The sequence below is a fragment of the Acinonyx jubatus genome, chromosome C2 (genome assembly GCF_027475565.1).
Source record: "Acinonyx jubatus isolate Ajub_Pintada_27869175 chromosome C2, VMU_Ajub_asm_v1.0, whole genome shotgun sequence".
NCBI classification, from domain to species: Eukaryota; Metazoa; Chordata; class Mammalia; order Carnivora; family Felidae; genus Acinonyx; species Acinonyx jubatus.
The window spans coordinates 104,079,022-104,103,978 of record NC_069384.1 but is presented as its reverse complement, the minus strand read 5'-3'; the positions used below and the strand labels follow the sequence as shown (position 1 = coordinate 104,103,978).

General features: G+C 38.5%; 1 protein-coding gene and 1 long non-coding RNA gene across 3 annotated transcripts in view; one reads left to right on the top strand and one right to left on the bottom strand.

The window, feature by feature from the left end:
* IQCJ (IQ motif containing J) overlaps positions 1-24,957 on the top strand; it is an 841,043-nt gene that overhangs the window by 290,829 nt on the left and 525,257 nt on the right. The gene's annotated exons all lie outside the window — the stretch shown is intronic.
* Positions 13,621-23,739, bottom strand: LOC113599902 (uncharacterized). Of its 2 annotated transcripts, none has more exons than XR_003420849.2 (4): positions 23,502-23,739; positions 21,421-21,531; positions 18,749-18,849; positions 13,621-14,565 (listed from the first exon to the last, which is right to left on the bottom strand). It is a non-coding gene; the product is annotated as an uncharacterized LOC113599902 (long non-coding RNA). The 2 variants fall into 2 exon arrangements; XR_008297868.1 differs by having other exon boundaries at positions 13,621-14,551.

Sequence of the window (24,957 nt, the reverse complement as noted above, 5' to 3'; positions counted from 1 at the left end):
CATAATCTAGTCTGATCTACTTTTCTACAAAAGTAGAGGTTTTAAGTAGAATCATACTTCTCCTGGTTAAGATCTTTTTTATGAAAAGTATCCTTCCTTTGTTACCATTTAGCAATCCCTTTCATGTTGTAAATTGACAAAGATTGCAATCCTTTGCTTGTAAAATGCTAGAGAATTAGAAATAGTTTTGTATCACAACTTTAACTTTATGTAGTCTACAGCTTTACTGGGTGATCTTTTTTTAGAAGGTATGCCATTCAAATAGCACTCAAGTAGCTAGATGTTAATTCTTAACTCTGTTTATAAATTCTTAGGGAAAAATAAAATTTAGACTAGCAATTACAGATATATACAAACTTAATAAGAATTAGCATAACAAATGCCTGTTAGTGCCTTTCTCATTTTAGATTTCACATATTATCTGTCAGTGCTTAATCTTTTCTATTTGGCTAACTTATGTACCAGGAAGCCCCCACACTGTATTGCTTATTCCCTTCTTTTGTTTGATCAAGGACATTAATTATCACCTACTTTTTAGAAGAAAAGTGTTAATTGCTTCTTTGATCTTTAGCTGTTTCATCTGTGCAATAAAACTGAAGTCTAACTTTCTTACCCCTCAGGATTTAGGGAATAGATATGGTAAAGTATGTAAAAGAATTGGTAAGTAGCAAAAGGCTTGCAGATGTGGGGTATCCTGAGAGTAGCAAAGAGGAATGAGCACATCCTTGGAACCAGAGATCTGGGTCCAAATACCAGCCCTGCCATCTTGTATAGATTGTGTAACTTGGAACAAATAACTGCTCTGAGCCTTAGTTTCCTGACATGTCAAACAGGAATGCCATTACTTAAATGTCTGTCTTAAGGTTGTGTCCTGTTACTCTCCATACCCTCTTCCTCACAGCCCCTATCTTTTCTCTGCTTTTCTCTATGCCTGAACATCTGTTACTTGTGAATGAATCATGTAGACTCACTTGCCTTAAGTTTGGCCAGTGGGAGGCACTGGCGGATCAGATGGTGATAGGAAAGAGAAGCTGGGCAGTTCTTTGCTCTCTCCAGCTTCCGTGCCGAGTCTCTGGCAAAGATTGTATCCTTCCTTGAACTCAACACTCTGGACAACCTCTCCCCTAACAGTTCCAGTTCTCTCTGTGCTCCAGGAATGCCATCTTTTTCTGGGGTATGGTAACAGCTTCCAAGTGTTATTAGTCCCTGGATACCTTGCCACCCCTTATTAATTCTATTAACCCCATATGCACCTCTGTACCCTTCATTAAGTTCTGTTCCTTTGAACCAGCTGTGCTGATTATTATTCTTGTTGGGATCCCAATCTGTATATGTAGGAAGGGATTAAATTTAAACACGAATGAACATATTTAGCCTTGGATCTGGCACATAATAATAAACATGGTTCTTGGGCTCTCATTTGTCTACACTGTTTTGCTTCATTTTTGTGCAGAGAGTAACTTCTTTTTAATTCTCATGGCTTACGTCAAATCTACTTTTTCATGCTAAACATGTAAAGTAAAGTAAACCTGATTTTTCATACAGAAATTATGTTCTCATGGATCCTTTTCTGCCAGCCCTTCCAGCAAATTCCCAGGCCCTCATCCCCAATCCTGGTTTGTTGTACACTATAATTTTTTGTACTAAGTGGGCTAGTTATCCAAGCTTCTTCTGGAGTTTTTATAGCCTGTATTTTGATAGAGAAAATTTTGTTGTTGTTGATTTTAAGATTTAGGCTCAGAACTGGAAGCTACCTGGGGGTCATCTCCTTCAGCTTCCCTTCTATACACAGTCTCAACAACACTCATGGCAGATGGGCACCCAGTCTTTTCAAGGTAATTAAGGTAATTAAGGAATATGATATGAGGGAAAAAAATTTAAAAACTCAACCCCTTCCCGCATGATATCTAGGCATAGATTAAGATGCTACCATTTGAATATCTTTCTGGTTAGATTTTTCTTCTTTCCTTAAATGATTGAGTGAGAACAATTAATTTTACAAATCTCTTTTGGTACTTGCAAGTGATTTTTTTTAATTATAGGATTTCTAGGAAGAAAAAGATATGCAGATAATGAAGTTTCATGACCAGAGACAAATAATATGATTGCCAGTATTCAGAGTCTAATTCAAGTATGTTTCCTGCCTTTGGATGTTTAGATTCCTGGGATTTTAGAGATGGAAGGAGCCTTACTGGTCACCAATCAATTTCTACTTCTTACAGATAAAGCACCTGGGGCTTAAAGTTAGAAACTGACTTGCTCATTTGGAAAGACATCATTTATAGTTTTTTAAGGGGTAGTTAACTCAAAAGCATAATCTAAGTATTGCTGTTGACCTCAGCCCCTTGAGTATAGAGAGATGTTCCCATTTCCACTGACTCTTTTGGAAAGAGTCATAGAAATTTGAGAATGCTGACCCACTATTAAATTAAGAAAATCAGAGGCTTGTGTGTATGTGTGTCTGCTCATATATGCGTGCTTGCTTTCCTTGTTTTTGTTTTTCTCTAACAACCTCTAAGAATTGTAATCTTTGGTTCCAGTTTTTCTGGAATTTGTATGTGCACATTCTTTTCTTCTTATCTTTTAATAGCATTATGTTTGACCTATCCATGGCATTTGCTTGTGTGAAAATTTATAAATGTAATAAAAAAGAAACGAAGTATGCAAGCAAAGCAGGGCACTTTTACTCATCATTTAGTCCTGTCACAAGGTCCAGGTCACATGAGGTTCTCAGGGAACAACAGAACAGATTGAGACTTGAGCAAGAAATAGTTGACTCTAAAATTCTTAGGGAACCCTTCAAAAATGAAATTAATAAATATTTAATTAAACATCTCCTAAAATAACATTATGTCAGCTTCATTAAGTGTTCAATTTAGTATGTATAAAAATTTCATTATATTGTAAAACATTTGAAGGTGAGATGTTCTCCTTTCACAAGTTCCCAGGTATGCATGATAATTACCACAAAATCATTGACATTCTAAATTAAATGAGTTTTTGAGCTAAATAATTTTCAAGGTAAAATTGTAAATTAAAAATGTTCTTGTTCATTTTCCTGCAGAGAAAATTATATTTAATGTGTCATGTGGGTGCATTATGATATTTATGTGATGTGGACTTTAGCTTCCTAGACTATCAAAATACGTGGGACCTTTAAGGGACTTAAAATATGGCCAGGGATGACAAATGGGAGAAACATTTTATAATTTGTTAGAATATAGAATATAGTTTTTTAGCGGTGCCCTGCTAATGTAGCATTAGCATAGTAGAAGGCAGTTGTGGTCACTGTTTCTGTTAACAGACTGTATTAGTTATCTCTTGCTATGTAACAATAAATTGCCACATACTTAGTATCTTAAAACAACACATTAATTATCTCACAATTTTTGTGAGTCAAGATTCAAGGCATCATTTGAACAGGTCCTCTGCTTAGGGTCTTACAAGCTGCAAAGTGTCAACCATGTTATGTTCTCATCTAGAGCCTTGACTGGGATAAAATCTGCTTCTGAGCTCATTCAGGTAGTTTGTAGAATTTTTCTTGTGGTTGGATGGGGTGGAGGGCCCACCTTCTTGCTAGATGTCAGGTGGAGGCTGCCCTTTGCTTTTGGAGGTTGCCCACCATTCCTAGCGACTGCCTTCTGTTCCTTGTCATGCTGGTTTTCCCAGTACAGCTGTTTACTTGATTAAAGTCAACAAGGAGAGTCTCTAGTGTAAGTCTGATATGATAGCAAGACGTATACCATAATGTAATTGTAAGAATGGCATCCCATTACCTTTGCCATTAGAAGCAAGTCATAAGTCCCTTCTACATTCAAAGGGAGATGATTGCACAAAAGTGTGAACACCTTCTACAGGCTTCCAGTTATGGAATGAATACATCATGAGGAGTAAAGGCACAGTATAGGGAATATAGTCAGTGGTATTGTAATAGCATTGTATGGTGACAGATGGTAGCTACACTTGTGAGTATTGAATAATGTACAGAATTGTTGAATCACTATGTTGTACACCTAAAACTAATGTAACATTGCATGTCAACTATCCATCAATTAAAAAAAGAGTATGGTGGGGTGGGGCACCTGGGTGGCTCAGCTGGTTAAGCGTCTGACTTTGGCCTAGGTCATGATCTTGCGATTCCCAAGTTTGAGCCCCTGTCAGGCTCTGTGCTGACAGCTCAGAGCCTGGAGCCTGTTTCGGATTCTGTGTCTCCCTCTCTCTCTGCCCCTCCCCACTCACACTCTGTCTCTCTCTCAAAAATAAACATTAAAAAATTAAGAAAAAAAAAGGGGGGGTGCTCAGTCGGTAAAGCAGCTGACTTTTGATCTCAGCTCACATCATAATGAATTTGGGCTCTGTGCTGACAGCCTGGAGACTGCTTGGCATACTATCTCCCCCCACCCCCCCTCGCTGCCCTCCCCCCTCAGGCACAATTTTTAACGCTGTCTTGAAATAAATACACATTAAAAAATAAAGTGTGAACACACAGAGGTAGGGATCATGGGGCAGCCACCTTACAGGCTGTCCAACAACAGAGAATGCTAAGAATCTATTCATTTGCATGAATTGGTTCGATCTCTTTGATTAGGTATTTACAACAGTTCTGCTTGTGAACAGTCATAGAACAAACCTTAGAGCACCCAGAACCACGTTTCTACCAAAAGCTTATACATCCCTTGTTCAGTATTGGCCCCTTCTGTCCTTCCTGGCACTCTCGGCAGAGGGCTTGCTAGCCCCCAAATGGTTAACATTTCCCCCAAAAGTGGCATACCCAAACTTGCCTTTCTCTATATCTGTCTAAGCAGGAGATGAGCCCCAGTCCCATCAGCAAAAATTACCCACACCTCACTCCATTCCGTTGGGTCCCTATAAGCAATTGGGAAACTGTTCTTATAAAGTAGCAAAACTCAGGTATTCAGAGTTGATTATGACCTTATTTGTTATCCAACACGGATTGCATTTTCATGCTAATAGGGGGCAACACTGTGTCAGCCCAGGGTTGTGAGAATTGAAAGGATTTTAGTCATTGAGGCAAGCCCAGCTGGGAAGATATTTGGGCACATTTTGACAAATGCAGGCCTAGAAAATTATACTTCTAGGACAGTTGGCTTGTGCTCATGGGAACAGGAACTCTGGAAAAAAGGAAAAAGGAAAACGAATGTCTTCTAAGGAATTATCAGAAGACAGTTGGACCAACACTTGTCATGCCTTTGAGCAGCTTTGCTGACTGCAGCCATCTTTCAACTTATACTGTGCCCTGATTTTTGTGCTTATCCTTTGGATTTGACATTTCTCGCAGGGCTTACTTAGTATTGGTCCCTGGTTTCTCCCTAACTGTTTTCCTTTCCAGATAAGGTTTTTCTGTATTACCCATGCTTTCCTGGCATCTGATCTCAGCTGAATCCCGGTTTTGACTGAACCATCCCCTCTGAATGTTATAATGAGTTTACCCCAGTATGCAGCCCCATGCAGAAAATATTGGAGTATGTGATTAGGATAGCAGTGCTCGCTGCCCAAACAAAATCTCAGGAGCATAATACAATAAGGATGTATTTCTCATTGACAGAGCAGGATAATGCAGGCATTCTTGATCAGGCAGCTCTTCCAGAGATACAATGATGCTGGGACCCAGGCTCCTTCCATCTTGTGGCTCTACCATCTTAAACACACAGCTTCCTCCATTACTTTGTTTATCTGAATTAAGCCATGGAAAAGGAAGGATTATGGAAGGTTGTGCATAGGATTTATGGGATAATGTTGCAGTAATGCCAATCAGTTCTCACTTTCACTGGCCACACCCAATGCAAAGGAGTCTGGGAAATGTGATATATATGGCCAGAAAGAAGGGGATATTTAGCTAGCAGTTTCTGTTACATAGATTGTTTTGGCAGCCATGAACTTATGCCCATATACATGTTGGGAAAACATAGCTGGGCAGTATCTTTGAGGGAAAGGACAATAACCAGTGGTTTAGTTATTGAACATTTATGGAGAACGTCATATGTTTCAGATACTGCTCTAAGTATTTTTTTAAGTAATAACTCATTTAGTTCTTATACAACCCTGTGGAGTAGGTCCTATTATTATCCTCATTTACATGGGGATGAGAAAACTAAGGCACAGAGTAGTTTGGTAGATTGCTTAAGGTAGTAGCACCAGTAAGTGTCAGGAATGAGGATTTGAACCCAACTATCCTGGCTTCAGAGTCCATGTTGTTACCAATAGGCTATATGGATTCTCCAACTTCATCAGTACTGTGACTCTTTCATCACAGTGAAATCTTTTTCTTCATAAAGAAATTGGGTATTTTAGTACAGCCCCGTGAGGAAAGGAAGTATTACTCCCATTAAACTGATAATGTAATATAGTCCACAAAAGTTGAGGAACCTCCTCAAATCACACAGAGAGTAAATTGCCATGTCTCTGTGGGAATAATTCCATTTTGAATTAAGTTTGACATTTCTCATGGCCACATCTGGTTTTTGTTGGTGGAGCTGTAAGTGTGCTCCCTTCAGAGAGCATTTTGGTGCTACTTTATAAGCAAAAATGGGAAAGCTTCATCTGAGGTAAAAGACTCACTTAATCCAACCAGGGTAGGGTAAAGACAGGATTATGAATTAACTTCAGATCTTGTCACCTCCAAGCTGTTTTGTGTTCTTCAGCATCGTAGAAATTAACAGCACGAATATCACGAATGTTTCTGTGTCAGGTGATGCTAGCAAGTGCAGTATTAAGGACTGCATTAAAGCTTTAGAAAATCCTTTGACTCAAGTTTACTTATTGTTGAAAAATAATACCAAGAGCTAATGATGTGATCTTCATACTTCTTTGTGAGTGAAGGTTACCAAGAGTATTAATGAATATTCCACAGCAAGTGATCTGACCTTTGTACTTCATATAGCAATCTATGAATAATACCTAAGGATTTGTTTTTTAAACATTTTTCCCTTGAACTTCCATATTTTTATCAAAAATATTTCTTATTTTTATCAATTTTTTTATTAGCAAAAAATTTGGGACAGTATCTCTGATTTATCTTTTAATGACACTTTTGAATTCTAGAATTTTGCCATTATTTATTTTTGACTTATTGACTGTTAGTCCACACAGGCTTCTACAATAAAATAGCAGTGGCTGGTAGCTTCTCAAGCACAGACATTTATTACTTACATTTCTGGAGCCTTGGAAGTCCAGAATCAGGGTGCTGGCAGATTCTATGCCTCGTGGGGACTCAATTCTTTATTGATGGCTCCCTTCCTTCTGTACTCCCATGGCAGAAGGGGCAAGGGAGTTCTGTCAGACCTCTTTTATAAGGGCACTAATCCCATTCATGAGGACTCCATCCTCATAAACTAATCACCTCCCAAAGACCTCACCTCTTAATACCATCATATTCGGGGTTAGGTTTTAAAATTTTGGGTGGACACAACATTCAGACCTTTTCATTTTAAGTTTCAAGACCACATGTCTAATCTCTTTGGATTAAGTTGTGAGCTTATTAGTACCTTTTTTATAAATGACATGATTCTAACATCAATAAGAAATGACTCTGTTTTAGGGAGTCTTTTTTTTTTTTTTTAATCTCTCATGTTTTCAGTGTAAAAAGTATAATGAGTCTCTTTAAAAAAACAACAAAGTTTTGGGGCACCTGGGTGGCTCAGTTGGTTAAGAGTGCGACTTTGGCTCAGGTCATGATCTCGAAGTTTGTGAGTTCGAGCCCCACGGCGGGCCTCTATGCTGACAACTCAGAGCCTGGAGCGGCTTCTGATTCTGTGTCTCCCTCTCTCTCTGCCCCTCCCCAACTTGTGCTCTGTCTCTCACAAATAAATAAATGTTAAAATTAAAACAACAACAACAAAATTTTCTTAACCTTAACAATATCACTTCTCGGCCTTTTGGCTAAGATCAAGTGTTAACCTTAACAATATTTTTTAAAGGCAAACTTTAAAAGCAAAACATGGCACAAGATTTTTATCATTCCAACTTAACTCCTGGTGTTTCTATGTATCTTCCTTTTGTTTTTATATATAGCAAAAATCACAATATCTTCAGAGTACAGTACTTTGAAATTTGGAGATTAATTTCATAAACAGCACTCATTCAATATTTTCATCACAGTTGTGGGAAGTAAATATAATTATAGTCCTCAGTTTACACATAAAGAGGCAGAGGCCTGAGATGCTGGGGACTTGTCATGTCCCACAAATACAACTGGCAACATGAGGCCCAGTTTCTTCACAAGGATTTAGAATCTGGATTTTCCTGCCTCTCTCTGAGGGGAGAGGATTAATGTGAATGTTTTCTTGGAAATGTCATTAGCTGAAGGTAGGCTAGGAGGTAAGGGCCTTCTGCATGTTCCCAAAAATCTGCCAGGCATTCCACCCTGCTCATAAAGAATTTGGTCCTCATAATAGCACTTTGGAGTCAATGTTAACTATTGTTTGTTTTCTTTTTTAAAGATGAAAACTCCTTAAAATTTAGAAAAAGTACCTGATTTACCCAAGTGTTCACAGTTAATCACAGCGAAATCAGAATTGAAGCCTGTGTTCATATAGCTCAAGATACTCTGTGCTTTACCTATATTTCTTCCAAAATAAAACCTTGTTCTGAATACTCTGTGTGTGCTTAGACCTGTTAGTATTGAATTTAACAGCAAATTAGATAACTGGGCTCTGGTACTGGCTGGAGTCTAAACCAATACTTGATTGAGAAGTTGGTCATTAGTACAGGCCCATGTCAAAGTTGTATGTGTGCATTATATGATTGGGTATGTTTATGTTCACCTTATATTCCTCCTAGCGTCTAAGTTTACCTGGTAGGTATGTTCCAATGCTTTTAGGTGAGACTATCTTCTTTTATATTTGAGATTGATACTATAGACTTGATATTTCATTTTTGACAGTATCCATATTTGTTGGTAGTACTCTTTAATAAGAAGTAATTTGGGAATTTATTCATAAAACAGCTATTGATTCTTATATGAAGAGCAGTTATTTACTTCCAAGAGCGAGATCCTGAAAATAAGATCTAGGATCTGTTTGTCACTTGGCCTAGAATCAAACAATTATCTTTTCTCTAATGCCTTGAAACAATGCCTTTCTTTTCTTAAGAAACCTAACTAACATTTAAGTAACTCTATACATTTGCATTCATATCTTTATATACAAAATAGGTTTTTCCTGAATAAGGAAAGGATATGAAATCAAGGAACATGTTGGATTTTTATTTAACATTTTTACTTATATCTGTACACTGGCATTGGCATATTATGAAAAAGTGAATCCTAAGTTCTGTCAACACTTTGGCCCCGAAGTAACAATTAAAAAAATAAATCAATTAGCTATTTTTGCATGTATTTACTTTTTATAGAACTATATTTGAAAATAGTGTAGTTGGAAAAAATACATTTTATATAAAAGCATATTATTAGCCCCTTTACTGTGAGACTGCGACTTGGATGCATCTCAAATTCTCACACCTGTGTCATGGAGTTTCCTTTTTTCTGGTATTATTTATACATATCTTTACGGTCAGACTGATAAATGATCCCCTCCATGAGGCCTGGTTCCACCATTCTTCCCTGAAGGCTAAAGTCTACTTGCCAGAGTCCTGCTTGGCTGCCTGACCCTGCTCGGTAGCTGGGGATAACAGGTTGGCAACTGTTGGAGTAATCGCTGTGGAGAAAAGTAGGGGAAATGCCTGATGGACTTGCTAAGGATCCCAGGAGTCCAGCAGCAGTGGTCAGGAACACCCATTGAGAGGCAACTCAACAGAAAGATCCTCCTCACATACTTACCCCTACTTGAAGCAACAGCCAATGAGGCAGGCCTTGAAAAAATATTTACTGAGAACTTACAGTCTCTACTTGAGCTTGCACTCAGTGCTTTCCTAAAGCTGTATCACAGATCATGTGAGGATTAGAATTAAGATGCTGTATTAGGGCCATTTTACTAATGAAGTTATATCACAATCAAACATATGTTGCTTAAAGTTTCACATGCAGTGATGAGCACCCAAAAGCCATATTTTTTGAAAATGGTAGGATAAAGTTAAACATTTTGTAAATAAACTTTATTTTTTAGGCAATTTTAGGTTCACAACAAACTTGAGTATAGTTTCCCCTGCCCCTGCCTGCACACACAAAGCTTCATTATGAACATCCCCCACCAGAGTGGTACTTTTGTTACAGATGATGAGACTACATCGACATATCATTATTACCCAGAATCCTGGGTTTACATTATACTAGGTGTTGTATATTCTGTAGATTTTGACATTCATCTATTGTATTATACAGAATAGTTTCACAAAGTTTTAAAAGGGCAACAAAAAATATATTCTGACTCCCAGTCCGACTCCCATTGTTAAGCAACCCCAGAAGTAGAAAGGGAAGGCCTGGAAATGGACAATTGTGGATGGAGTGCTATACAGATTGTGTGCAAAGGTCTGTGGATTACATGCTGAGCTTGTTACGGACCTCAAGAATCTTTAGTTTTTTGAATAGTACTATACTTTAAAAATTTTGGCACATGTCCATAATGCTAAATCATTAGATTGTTTCCATAGAGACATCTAAGAGCAAAGCATTAAATGTGAAAAAAAGAGTTCAACACAGGGGCAGGAATATATAGGGTTTCCAAGTGCAGGCTCCAGAATGAAAGTACTTGAGTTTCTCTCTTGCCTCTGCCACACACTAAAAGTGAAACATTAGGCATATTGTCTACTGCCCAGTGCCTCAGTTTTCTCATCTGTAAAAAGAGAAATATGGTGCCTATCTCTGTCAGTTCCCCAAGATTGCTATAACAAAATAGCACAAACTAAGTGGCTTAAAACAACAGAAGTTTATTACCTCACAGTTCTGGAGACTACAAGTCTGAAATCAAGGTATTAGTAAGGCTATGCTCCATTTCAAACCTGTAGGAGAAAATCCTTCCTTTATCTTCCCAGTTCCTTATGGTTTGCTGGAAATTCTTGACATTTCTTCCCTATGATAGACCCTGCTAGAAGTCCTTAAAGACATCCCATACACTCAGGCTTTAATTATATGAAGTCATGAATGTGTCTACTTTTTATAGAATAAATTATGATGATATATTAGAACATGTCCCATTGCCCATTGATTACTTTGAGTGTGTACAATTTAATCAGTTCTAGTTGTACCTCTTTGTTATTGCTAAAAAAAAAAAAAATAAAGGATCAGTGTCCTTTAAGTGTTTGTTCCTCAGTTGGTTTGAGTAACTTGAGGTATGGAGTAATCACTTACCTTGCATTTTGCAGGACTTACCAGTCCTGCCTCTGTAAAGTCTGACTACATTATTATTGTTTCCTCCATTTGAATAACTGATTGTCACAATTCCTTGAAATGGAGGATTAATATTTGATTCGATTTTGTTTTTTTAATTCATAGTTTTAGTCAAAAGCCTATGACTTTCAGTTAAGCTGATCATGGTTTAGTCTAATTTCCTAAAGGCTCCTGAGGATTGTTCAGAGGTGACAACTGCTTGTTGTTAGCACCCCAGGAGAATGTGGGATCTTGTGTTCTTTAGAGTAGATATCCAGGGCCCTAAGGGCAATCAGTGAGAGGAGTGTATTGTTTAGGTATTGATGATGGTAGGTGCTAAGAAGGAAGCTGTCACCCAAAGGCCATGCACTGAGGAGACAGGACTTTTATTTTGTTTTGTTTTTAGAACGTAGTGCCGGGGTGCCTGTGTGGCCAGTCGGTTAAGTGTCCGACTTCAGCTCAAGTCATGACCTCGCGGTCCGTGAGTTCGAGCCCTGTGTAGAGCTCTGTGCTGACAGCTCAGCCTGGAGCCTGATTCTGATTCTGTGTCTCCCACTCACTCTGCCCCTTCCGCCACTCATGCTCTGTCTCTTTCACTCTCAAAAATGAATAGATGTTAAAAATAATAATAATAATAAAAAAAGGACGTAGTGCCAAATGATGGCTCCATGTCTGTAATACTGGCTTTCTTATATCCCATTGAGTCTTTTAATAGTCTTAATATTTTGATTACTATAACTCATTTCTTAAGTTACAGACACGCAGTATCTGGGGCTACTATAATTGTTGTATACAAGCCTTTGATATATATTTCTATAATGATATATATTAGGTTTTGTTAGTTTAAGTGGCCTTGTGTTTGTCATCATTGTGCTCAAAATTATTTCCATGAAAATGTAAGAGACAATCGCATTTGGACAAACTGGGTATATTATTTTGGGTATATTACTGCACACATCAACCATTAGACTTATGCAGCATACCCATACGCCAGCTCTTGAGAAAGGAAATTTATGTTTTTAGGACAAAGCACTGAAGTCACCATCTCAATGTCACATAGCCAAATGGTGAGGTTTGAAGAAGTAACTCATAGCATTTGGTATGTAATGCTTGTAAAGCTGTGACTCACATGGTCAAGAACAGGGCTACATTTAAAGAATCGGCTCCTAAGTAACTTCTTCATTTGTATTTCTCTCATTTAAAGAAGTCCACACAGATTCTTAGTGTTATTTCTACTATGCCGTAGCCTCAACCTTCTGATCCTACCCCCCATCCCAGAAGAACCTCCTTTCTCATGTATGCTGATTTTTGTTTTTATCATTTAATTATTCTTTCTTTTATTGTACTTTCCTGCAGAACAAGTGTTCTGCTCCATGGACACTTTTTCTCCTCAGAGATACAGGATAAAGGTTGGGGAAGAGAAGCTAAACAGTAGTTGCCTAAGTGGTCTTTATAGGTTGGAGGAGGAAGAGTATGAAATGTAAATAATTATCTCTAAAATAAGTAGGAGAAAGCATTTTGTTCGAAATTCTAACCAGTTAATTCTTACTGTGCTCTACAGCAATAGTGGAGCTGGGAACTATACTAGAAATCAGAGAGGACATTGATGCTGTCATAGTTGAGGTGACCCATGCAGGCTTGCATATTTATTCACTTGCAGATCCAACAGTAGAACCGAAGCCTCTTGATACTTCACTTTTACTATGATTATGCAAAAATACTTATCTGGAGTCTTCAGTGGTGTGCAAGCATTCTAGATTTGAAGGTTTTGTGGATGTAAAGTATAGAACAGCCAGCAAACTTTTGGCATGATTTAGGAATCATAAGGAATTCTGATACCAGCCGTAGGTGGAACAATGTTTTGGTGGGCAAATACTTTCATGCACATTATCTCACTAGTCCTCACAACAATCTTATAAGCTGACAGATAATATGAGTCTTATTCATTGATGAAATATTGAGGATCAGAGATGCTACATGACCTCTTCCTGGTCACATTGCTGGGTAAGCGATTGAGCCACAACTAATTCCCAGATCTATTGACTTCTGGTCTATTTTCAGTCTTTCTGCTAAACTCTATGGACACACACACACACACACACACACACACACACAGTTCCTATTGTATAATGGGTAGATCTTAGCAGGATCTTAGTATCTTCTTCAGGCAGAAAAGATAACCTCGCTACCTATAAGAGGAAATAAATCAATGACTTATCATTAAAGGGAATTTCTTTATCTTTAAAGAATTGGATATGAAGAAATGAATGGCTTCATGTCAAATAATGAAAATGTTTATCCTCTTTTTCAAAATTTTTAACATTTATTTATTTTTGAGAGAGAGAGAGGCAGAGCACAAGCAGGGGAGGGATAGAGAGAGAGGGAGACACAGAATCTAGGCTCTGAGCTGTCAGTACAGAACCTGATGCAGGGCTCGAAGCCACAAACCACGAGATCATGACCTGAACTGAAGTCAGATGCTTAACTGACTGAGTCACCCAGGTGCCCCATTTATCCGCTTTTAATTTTTTCAAATTATTTCTACCTTTTCTTCCAGCATTGCCCACAAATGATTAAAAGTTTCTGTAGAAGGAGGGACGCCTGAGTGGCTCATTTGGTTAAGTGTCTGACTTTGGCTCAGGTCATGATCTCACAGTTTGTGAGTTTGAGCCCCGTGTTGGGCTCTGTGCTGACAGCTCAGAGTCTGGAGCTAGCTTCAGATTCTGTATCTCCCTTTCTCTCTCTGCCCCTCCCTTCCTCTCTCTTTCTCTCAAAAATAAACATTAAAAAAAGTGTAGAAATATTTTTTAAAAAATTTTTAATGTTTCTCTTTTATTTTATTTTTGAGAGAGAGAGACAGAGTGTGAGCAGGGGAGGGACAGAGAGAGGGAGACACAGAATCCGAAGCAGGCTCCAGGCTGTCAGTCCAGAGCCTAACATGGAAGTCGAACTCATGAACTGTGGGATCATGACCTGAGCCAAAGTTAGATGTTTAACTGACTGAGCCACCCAGGTGCCCCTCTGTAGAAGCAAATCTTAATGATCATATTCTTTTCTTTTCTTTCCTTCTTTTCTTTCTCCATTCTCCCACTCCTCCTCCCCGCCACCTTTCTTTCCAGCTGACTTACTCTGAGCTGGAAGCAATGAGAAACTTCTGGTTCCTTTCATTGGTGTTATTCAGGTTAGTAGAAAATTCTGCTTCCTTCATCTGTCAAGATCTTCAGTCTTTTGCTTTCTTTGAAATCTGACCTCTGAACAAGGCTGTAACATCTGGAAAATAGTAGCTGAATTGATTTATTTCAGATTGTTGCTATGGTGATTCCCTACCAATATAGATAGAAGATGAAGACGGGAAATGAATATGTTGAAGAGAGTGATGGAGAAGCTGGTCAGACTGAGGAAAAGGCATGCAGGGCTGAGGAGGGCATTTATGATTGATCTACTCAGGGGTAGAGTCATCTTATAAGTTTGCTGTTAAGTCATCCACAGTGATCACAAATAAGTCATTTGCATTTGAGAAGAAGCAGTGAAATGTTTTTGTTACATGGGTAGCAAAAAATGTCCCAGACTTAAAATTCCCCAGAGATTTTCTTTTCCCTCTCTAGGAACAGGACAGTGAATATAAATTGTAAAAGAAATTTTTGTGACAGGGAACATTGTGAATCTTGAAATAGTTCTCAGCGCTGTGCTTTATTAAACATATTTTTTGAAATGATAGGAAAAAGACTTATCTGGAGAAAAAGTAGATATATCAATTCATTTTTATGTATTTATTCATCTGTTCATTCATTTCTCCAACTGTTTATCCATTCTTTAATTCAACAAATTTTTATTGATCCTTTATACCAGGCTCCAGATATTTTAGTAAATTCAATAAATATCAATAAACTCTACATATGTTTATGAGGCATTAACTACACACAAGACAACCTACAGGTTGATGTGAGTTGTATAATCATCAGGGCCATTGAATAGCTGTTTCTGCCTCAAGGTTTGATGAAGAAGATATTTGGGAGGAAAATAAGGGCAAGAAGGATCTTGATAGGTGTGTGGAGGTAGGATAGAGGGAAGAAAAATGTGAGGGAAATGCATACAATTGTGATTAAAAAGAGTTGATTACATTGGCCATTTACAGTCTTAGAGCTTGATACCATATGTAGAAATGCTCTTCACTCTTCACTTACATTATTGACCTTTGGAAGGCAGGAGCTCAACTTGACATAGCTTAGAGGTATGTCAAATAGACACCTGGGTTTGGGTGTAGGTGATGTTGGGAAGGCTTTGGAAATAAACATTTGTAGCTGCTCAAAATCAGAATGTGAAAAAAAGGAGGAAGCAGTATAAATGATGTAGAATCAAATACCAAGCAGGGTACAACCACTTTTTTCACAACAGGTGACACAGGGCCTCCTTGCCTGTTGTGACCCTTCAGGTTTTAGATTTCAGTCATATGGGGTTCCTGGGTGGCACAGTCTATTGAGCGTCCAACTTTGGCTCAGGTTATGATCTCGTGGTTCATGAGTTCAAGCCCCACATCAGGTGCTGCTATCAGCACAGAGCCTGCTTCAGATCCTGTCTCCCTCTTTCTCTGCCCCTCCCCTGCTTGTGCTCTCTCAAAAAATAAAACATTAAAAAAATTTCAGTCATATGAAAAAATGAAGAGAGGTGAATTCTACTCTTTATAATACAGCCTTCCAATCCTGCTCCCACACAGGATTGGTGCCACAGTGAGGGGTCAAAGTCAAGAGTATGAACATACAAGTTTTGAACCTGGCTCTGACACATACACTGTGTTTAACCTTGGACAAATCCTTTAACTTCCTGGGACTTTAGATTTCTCATGTCAGAACAAAACAACCTCTCAGCCAAGTAGTTCATAAGAGCATAATATTAGAATCAGAAAGGGCTATAGTGGTTTAAAATATATTTTCAGCTGTATAAATAAAAGCCTGAGATGTAAAAGAAATATGTTAATTCTTAACTTCATTAATTCATAAGCTGTGTAATTCTCCCTAAGAACTTTGTGATTCCATCACATCTTTCAGCCAAGATTAGTCAAGGGCTGTCAGGTGGGCTCAGCTTCCTAAGACTTCATTATTATTAAAAATACACTTTGAGGAATTATCATAAATAATTAAAATAAATGTCAGTTATTTAAATAAATGAACAGGGGTGTCTGGGTGGCTCAGTTGGTTGAGAGTGTGACTTCAGCTCAGGTCATGATGGTAAGGTTCGAGGGTTCGGGCCCCACGTGGGCTCTGTGCAGACAGCTGAGAGCCTGGAGCCTGCTTCGGATTTTGTGTCTCCTTATCTCTCTGCCCCTCCTCTGCTCATGCTCGCTCGCTCTCTCTCTCTCTCTCTCTCCCTCAAAAATAAATAAACATTAAAAATTTTTTAAAAATAAATGAGCAAAGACTATATTCCTGTTTTTGCACACCGAGTTTTCAGCATCTGTGAATTAAATAACATTCCTCATTCAATGCTGGGATTTAGCCTTGAGTAAATTCTATTCATTGTTCAAGTGTGTAATTTCCCTTTAATATGTCAATGTAGAATTTATGCTAATTTTTACTGGAGTTAAGTGTTCATAGCAAAATGAGCTCTTTTTGAGCTCTTTTAATTTAATAATGGGAGAATGCACGGAAGCAGTTATTTAGTGGAAAGGGGCATTATTTATTTCTGGAATTTGGACTTTTCTTAAAATATTCATTATAGCATAAGGGCTATCATTTGCAGCAGGATGTAAAGCATGTGCTCAGCTGAAGCCCTGCACTTTACTTTGCATCTGCTACCTTTGCTTCTCCCCTTCTTCATGGTATCTTGAGACAGAATAATAGGTGATGTTTTCACATCAGGGCAGAAAATCCAAGACCTCCGAGTAACAAGTATCAATTTCATTGACTTTATCTGTTCTCCTTCTCAGAACGTTATGCTCTTGTCAGGGATTGAACTTGACCTAGGTTCTGAACATCCTGCAAACAGACTTGGTGACCTTACACAAATCTCAGTCAATCCTTCTACAACTTGTCTTTTAGAAAAGTTAGATTGGTTAGATTGGGGGTGGGTTATTAAGAAGAGGGATGTGATGTAAGAATTAATGTTATGAAATAATTACTGTGATTGAATTTTTTATCAAGTGTCTTGGTTTATTCCAAGATAACCAATATATGAATTCTTGTCTACACAATTTTTACAACTGGATCTCTCTCTGAAACGTACAAGAAAGGGCATGGCATAAAGTCTCTAAGGATGCTAACTATAGTGAAAGAACTATAAAATGGCAAATCCATTTATGCTACGGTTCTCAGAGTGTGGCCTCTGAGCCAGCAGCATCTGGAGCACCTGGGAACTTGTCCAAAATGCATATTTTTGGCCCCAGTCTAAACCTACTAAATCAGAATCTCTAGAGGTGGGATCCAACAGTTGTGCTTCTCTAAGTTTTCCGGGTGATACTTAACAAGCTATAGTTTGAGAACCATTAATTTACAGCATTCTACATATTCTGGTATGTTCTTTTGTTGAACTAAGCTGAATAACATCTGACTTGGCTATATTGTTACATTTACTTTGTTCTTCATTTACTGGTCTTTTTTCTCATGGGTTCTATGACTCTTATAACTAATCTTAAAATGAATGTTTCCTCTTAAAATAAATGTTTCCTCCTGAAAATAATATTTCCTCTTTATCTTTGGCTGCTAGGAAGCTCAGAGCCAAATTTGAGGCTTCGTACAAGATCTCACGGCCTCCTTCCTAGTTCTCTTTTTATTTTCTAACCTTATTGTTCCTTTGCCCCAATTTCCCCACACTATTATGTTACATGTTGAGTATTTTGAAAGATGGTGATTAAATAAGCAAATTTATTAGGTGACAGGAGTAATAAATGTATATATCTGATATGATCCCCTGGTGTCAGTTCTCAGTGTGTTTATTTTATGCACAAACTGAAAACTTCATTTGGGATATTCTTGAGAGAATCTGTAAGATGCAAGCTTAAATATCCAGACTCATTTTATCTGATAGCTCCTACATATTGACATCTTTCTAGTATGAAGTGATCCATTAACTTAAATACGTTGAAACCGAGAAGTCCTATTTACTTCTTAGAGGCATTAATGGTAGTGAAATTTTTCATCAAGGATTCTCTCGCCATCAAAGTCATTTTTTTTTTTGACATTGCAAAATCACCTCTACCTAATGGCTTTATTAACACATTGAGAGCCAAAATGTGATTGTAAAAGAGGGATTTTTCTTACAAGTGCTTTTACTTAAGATGGGTAATGTTAAAGGTTTTATAAAATTTCAGCTTTCAGGGACATTCACACATACAGCACTCACTGCTTGGGATGGCTCTGACACATTTTGGCAGCAATGCTATAATTAACAAAGTCAGAATGGAGCCTGATGTCAACCATATAATATGGATCATCAAAGCCACCCCCTTTTATTTAACGTATAGGTGTCACTCACCTCTAGCAGTTCTTAATTATGTCAGATCTGTGCAGCAAACAACAAATATTTAGGGGAAGATTCATCCTCCTGTATATTTTGTAATGAAGCTTGTGAGCCTGCTAAATAATTAAAATAAACAAATGAAGACTAATTTGCTTACTTTTAATTTTTACCCAATCTACTTTAGTTAATAATTTACAAGGTAAAAATGAATAGAAGATCAAAATGACTTCCCTTCCGGCTCCCATGTCGGCATGATGGTGGAGAGATTCTGCCTTATTGACTGCTCATTTGTAGTAGAAATAACCCCAGAGAAAACAGTGTTCAATGTGAACCAGGCTTTAATAAAAGGAGCGGCAGACTCCAGAGGTTTTTTCTATTTCCATATAATCCCAGGATCATTTGTCTGGAGCTGTTTTTGAATTATTCATACCAACAGTAGCTCTTTCAAATATTCGATGTGAACAGTTTCTATGGTACAGTTTCACAGGCAGCGTCTTTTTTTGCTGGCATTTTAAAAATAGAACTTTTTTTTTTCCTATTCCAGATTGCTCTTGGGTGCTTCCAGGTGGGGTTGTATTATCAGCAAAACATTAAGAGGCTGTTTGGGGGCTAATTCTAAGACTTCTCCAGGTGAAAGAGGAAGAGAACAGAGAACTATAATGAGAATGTGATATTTCTGAGAAAGTGTTATTCATTTTAACTGGGCTTTTGAAACCCCTAGCACAGTCCTGTTGAAAGCATTGTTCAGGAGAGTGGAGTTACCATTTATTCTCGTTCACTGCACTCTTAAATAAATTGGATTGAAGGGATTTATTCCGCTGATCCTATTGTTCTTATGCCCCATTTGACCCCAAGCTTTGAGTCTGTGTTTTGCAGGAGAAAACAAACCTCTTTAGGGAGGTCTCACAGGGCAGGGAGATGCTGTTTCTCCTACTTCTCCTGTCACTTCTCCCCATCCTTCACTTTATACCCCAGCCATTCCAAAGTCCCTTAAGTTCTCCGCTCACCATGAAAGTTCTTTCGGTATCTTTTCTTTGCACTTGCTACATCTGCCTAAAATGCCAGCATGTCTTACCCGCTGACACCGTGATCTCTCTACTATTACATATGTCCTCATCCTTTAAACTTAGGTTAGAGTGCTCATTTCCTGCCCAGAACTGGTAACTGATTGCCTGGATTAGAGAATTTCCCCAGAAATAAACTCTGAGGCAGCAATTTGAGTGCAAGTAGTATTTTGGGAAGTGATTCCAAGAAGTACTGGTAGGAAAGTGTGTGAGAAGGGAGTGAAGGAAGCCAATGGAAGGTATATTATAGGCAGTTTACTGTGGGCAATTGAGACTGGAGCCTGCTTCGGGACTGACTCTGGGAGCCAGTGCAGAGTTAGGCCACACAGAGAGAAGCCAGCTGAATGATATCCTCTTGTTCCCATCTGTCACTGGCTGAGGACAGAGGACTGCTCCTGGAGGTACTGAATCCTTGTCAATTCTGGCCTGTGCCTGGATGTGAAAAGAAGACTGGTGGACAATTGCCGATGCATTCAGTAGAATGCATAGATATGTGCTAGAGCAGTGAGAACCAAGGGGATATGTGTTAGGAACCAGTACATCTATTGCATTGCCCTTGCTACACACACACACACACACACACACACACACACACACACACACGTGCTGTGTTTCTGTATGTTGAGGGTAAGAAACTGCTTTTTATTCATCTCTGTGCTTTCCGTATCCTAGTATAATGCCCAGCACACCATAACTATGCAGTGAACATTTGTTGAAGCAGCAAGTGTGGAATGATCGAGTGAGTCTATTAGGCAGACCCACCCTCAGTTTTTATTTCTGATGCCTCCTTATAAGCACACTCTACCCATCATTAAGGCACCTTCCTCTCCTGCCTACCTACTCAGTTCTCAGAGAGAGTCACTCCATATATCAAACAACTACCTTGGTGCTTTTATAGTTCTGCTTTTAGAGGAATATTCCATCCCCTACTCTGAGATGTGCTTACTCTATTAAGGCCTTTACTCTTTTTTATATGAGAGAAGGTGGAGGAGAGAGGGGGAGAGAGAGACAGAGAAAGAGAGAGACAGAAAGAAGGAGGGAGAGGGAGAGAGGGAATGAAAATCTTAAGGAGGCTCCACACACAGTGCGGAGCCTGACACGGGGCTGGGTCCCACGACCCTGGGATCATGACCTGAGCTGAAATCAAGACGCAGATGCCCAACTGACTGAGCTACCCAGGCACCCCCTCTGTCAGGCCTTTTCAAATGAGGTAGTGAAGTGGTGGGGGAGCTCTATGGGAAGATGCTGGGGAGTAGAATTGGTGCCAGGGTTTTAGTTCCTGTATTGCCTTCCACTTTCTTCCTCTCACACACCAAAGTTGGGTGGCAGACACCCCCAGAACCCTGCTCTTTTTAAAGGAGCAGAATCTCTCTTCCATTAGGAGGTTTGCTCAAATTCAGGGCAAAGAGAAGAGGTCCCTTTCCTGAAAACAGTAATCTTAGCCTAGTGGTCTGGGAAGCCCACACCCATCCTCTGTATGTGTCCTTCCTGAATGCCAGTCCACTTTGTGTTTTGGGTGGAGGGTCTCCTGCCATGAGTCCTGGATCCAGCGTACTTGGCCTATGCCTTTTAGTTTGGTCTGATTGGCTTGGTTCTGTCTTCAGAATTTCTGTAGCCACCCACCTGTGTTTTCTCAAAGCACTTTCCCCCACTGTGATGTCCAGCCTATCTTTGTCTCTCCATCTTCTTTGTAATCCTGAGAACTGGGGGGAGTTCTGGGGGGACTGCAGAAGCCTGGGGGGAGGAGTGCAAAGAATAAATAGGAATAATCTCTCCCCAACCCCAATTTCCATTATAGTAAGGAAGATAGAAATAGAAGCAAATAATTACATCATAGTCTGGTAAATCCAACAATAGCTTCAATGAATTAATAATTTGCTTACAAACAGCATATGGAAATTTCAATATTTCTTTATCTCCTACCTTGTAGAAAAGAATCTATTGCAAAGAGATGAGATAAGGCAGCATGTTGTAGGTTACTCATTTTTGGAGAGCTGTCAGGGCCATTTTGTGCAAAGGCGTAAAGGTAGGTAATGAGGTGGAAGAGACACCAAACTAGGAACACGCAGGTCTGGGAGTTAGTTTTGGCTCTGCCAGATTTCAGCTGTATAAATATTGTAAGTCATTTCCTCACAATGAGCCACATCAAATGTAAAATAGGATGTCTGTTCTTTTTCTCATAGTACTGTAATGTAGGTCAGTACAATAATGGTTTGATAGAGTTATGAAAATTATGCATAATTGGATATAAACTTTAAGGAAAAGAAAATAAAAATCTTACCACGCATGCTAAAAGTCTATCCCTTAATGGCAGAGTATAGAAATTTTCTGTAGAATATCTCTTAATTAACTTTTCTTTAATCAACTCCCCAAATAACTGAAACTCTCTACTTCCTCTATAAAATAACCTAACAGATGCCAACAGCACAGTGAAGATTTCAGGGTTATAATGCCTATGAATGTCTGCTACAACCATTTGAGTTGTGTGCTCGCAAGAGTCCTGGTTACCATGTCTATTCATTCCAGTTCATTCTTTTATTCAGTAGATACTTGTTGATCATCTACTCCAGACTGGGTATCGTTTCATGTACTAGAGATGTGGCAATGACCAGTGTCCACTGTATTCTAGTTGTATTTAATATTATAATTATGTAATTTAGTTAAAATATTTCATCAACTAATGAAAAATAAGTGTGAAAGAATTGCTGATTTTTATGAATATTCGGTTAAAAAGTTATAATGGGCATCTGTCCTACTATCCAAGATCTTTTAAATTCCTTCTTAAACTTAAAAAAAAGTTTTTAATGTTTATTTATTTTTGAAAGAGAGAGAGAAAGACAGTGTGAGTGGGTGTGAGGAGCAGAGAGAGGGAGGCAGAGAATTTGAAGCAGACTACAGGCTCTGAGCTGTCAGCCCAGAGCCCAACGTGGGGCTTGAACTCGCAAACCATGAAATCATGATCTGAGCCAAAGTCAGACACTTAGCCAGCTGAACCACCCAGGCGCCCCTAAATTCCTTCTGATATTTCCATTTCTCTTGTGACTTTGGATGTGTCAGTCAGGTGCCCCTGTAACAAATGGACATGAGATTGGGTGTGGGGCATCTATTTTGTGTTGAGGTTCCAGAGTTAGCTCTGGTGGCAGTTTCCTCAGCTCAGTTCTGTAGTGTAATTCCTGAAAATTTGGTTTATAGCTACTTGTATATCTTCTCCCTCTCCAAATTCTGCGTCTCCAAATATCTCTTAATAAATTCCTTTTCTTAATGAATCGGTCATAATGAATCCTGTTGTTTGCAACTAAGAACTTTAATCATTACAAATCCTTTGGAAAGATTTTTAAAAACTAAGCTTCAAAACATACACACACACACAAACACACTGTCAAATTGGTTGTAGGCAAAACAATGTGCAACATTAAGGGGATGATAAAAATCATTAGAAATATTTCACTCTCAGATTGCTTCACAGTTTTTTTCTTACTAGTTTTGGTCCCACTTTAAGGAAATTTAAATTGGAAATCAGTGCTCTGGCATTGTGGGTGTGGGACTCTAGTCAGTGCATCCATGCTCAAAGAAAGGCCTTTACTCACCATCAAGGGGTAGAATATTGATGTACATTGATAAGTTTTTATTTAAAATAAAATATTTAAATTATTCATGAATCACTTTTGATAATTTTCAACTTTTGATCACTTTGATCCACCAACCTTTTGTCAGGTGCAGAGACTTCTATACACTTTGAGGCATGTGAGCTTGGACATCTTGTCCGAGGAGGAGCCTCCTCCTTATGCCCCACTGTTGGCTTCTTTGGGCCTCTGCCTCTCAGGCAGTTCTAAGGGCTTGGCCTATGTCTTTCAGCAAGGCTTCCTTAAACTCCAAGATGCCCTTTCAGGACTGACACCTCTGGTAGCTCCTTTGGTTGAAAATCTCTCTGAAGCTATAATGAGGTCAGGTTGTCTCTGGACAGGGTGTCATTTAGCATTGTGGTGTCATGGGTGTAGCCAGTGGCCATGTTAAGCACTCACTGTCTCTAATACATAAATAGATTTCTTATTTACTCACATCTTTTCCTTCTATTGTTCTTTCCTCTCTCTGTCTTCTCTCCTTTTCCTTTATCTCCCTCTCTTTCATTTGACTTTCTCCTTCACATTTGTCTCCCTCACTCTCATTTCAGCCTTTCCCTCCTTGTTTCCACACTTCCCCCCTTTCCAAGCCAGTGCACCTGAGATCCTGGTGGGAAATGAAGCAGAAATTCCCTTCATTGAACACGAGGGTACAGTTTCTGTGGTAATCTTTGCTGAATGATGCTTCTGTCTGCTGTTCAATGAAGGACAGCAACTAATCCATCATTTCTTCTTGCCAAACATTTAGATAAGTCCCACCTTACACCTCCATGAACTTTACAGAAGACCACATGTACTCCTTCTAAAATATTAACACTGTCTTTGTGTAGTCTTTGATGGTATCACAGAAGAAAAGATTTGAATTTTTAAACTAGATGGTTTTTATCTAAACTTTTGACATGAGAAAATAAATTCTGTGGATGAATTTCCAGTCACTCAGGCAAAGTTTAATGTGCTAATTTTAATTTGCCATTTTAAAGGATTACTGTAGAAACTGAATATCTTAAGGCTTTAAAATACACAAATCACTTGAAATTCTATAAAACAGCTAATATTTTAGGTAAAATAAAATAATAATTGATTTATAGTTTTTTAAAGTAACATTATTACACATTTAGCCAAACTAACAACAGTACAGACACCAGACTGGTATTCAGTGAACATCTACTAAATGATTGTAGATCATCTCTGAGGTAGTGAAATTTGCCTTTTCTGGCTAGTGTTAAAATTATCCAACCTATTTTGAAAATTGAGCTGTAGCCATACATATACCTGAAAGGAATGCCAGAGACACTGAACACATGCCATCTCATTTCTAAATATATACATATATTTAGCACTCTTTATGCATTTTAACAGCCTCCTGATTTTATCTAATTCCCTACATGTTTTCATCAAATATTTCTTAAGCCCTGCTATGTGCTAGATCTTAGAAATGAGAGAGATCTAAGACAAAACTGGATTGTGCCTTGGAGGAGCTTCTAATATTATTGGGAATATTGAATGTGTTTGCAAGAAATGAATAAAATGGCCAGTTCAA